Genomic DNA, 496 nt, shown 5'->3' on the forward strand with positions numbered 1-496 from the left:
TCCTCGGCGAGCGAGGAGCGGAGTACTTTCAAGGGGATATAAATCTAGATTACTATTTATTACCCCTTGGTACTTTTGTCGTCCGTGAGACAATGCGGCGCGCAGCCAACCCATTCGAAAGCGAATTCGCATATAAGGACGGCATCTCAGAGCGCCAAACTTTGCGAGCGCCTCGGGACGGCGTCCTAGTTTATGGGGAACCCGAAGGTTTCGCTGCGGAGATGGTTCCTGCGCGGAGAACGAAAGCCAACGGCCTCGGGCCCGCGCGGGGCGTCTCCCGAGGCCATCCGCCCCCCGACGATCTCAGATCATCCGATGCCCGAGAGAGGGGTTCGAGAGGGGTTCGAGAGGGCCTACGAACCGCTTCGTCGCGTCTCGCCGGCCTGCAGCCGGCGCGCACGCCGTCGGCCGCCGACGTCGTCGGGGGGACCGCGTCCGCGGCGCCGTGGACCGCCCCGCAGCGGCTCGCCCCCGGCAGGGAGGGGAGGGGGTCTGG

This window comes from Aureococcus anophagefferens, assembly GCF_000186865.1.
Source record: "Aureococcus anophagefferens unplaced genomic scaffold AURANscaffold_10, whole genome shotgun sequence".
In the NCBI taxonomy this organism is placed as follows: domain Eukaryota; class Pelagophyceae; order Pelagomonadales; family Pelagomonadaceae; genus Aureococcus; species Aureococcus anophagefferens.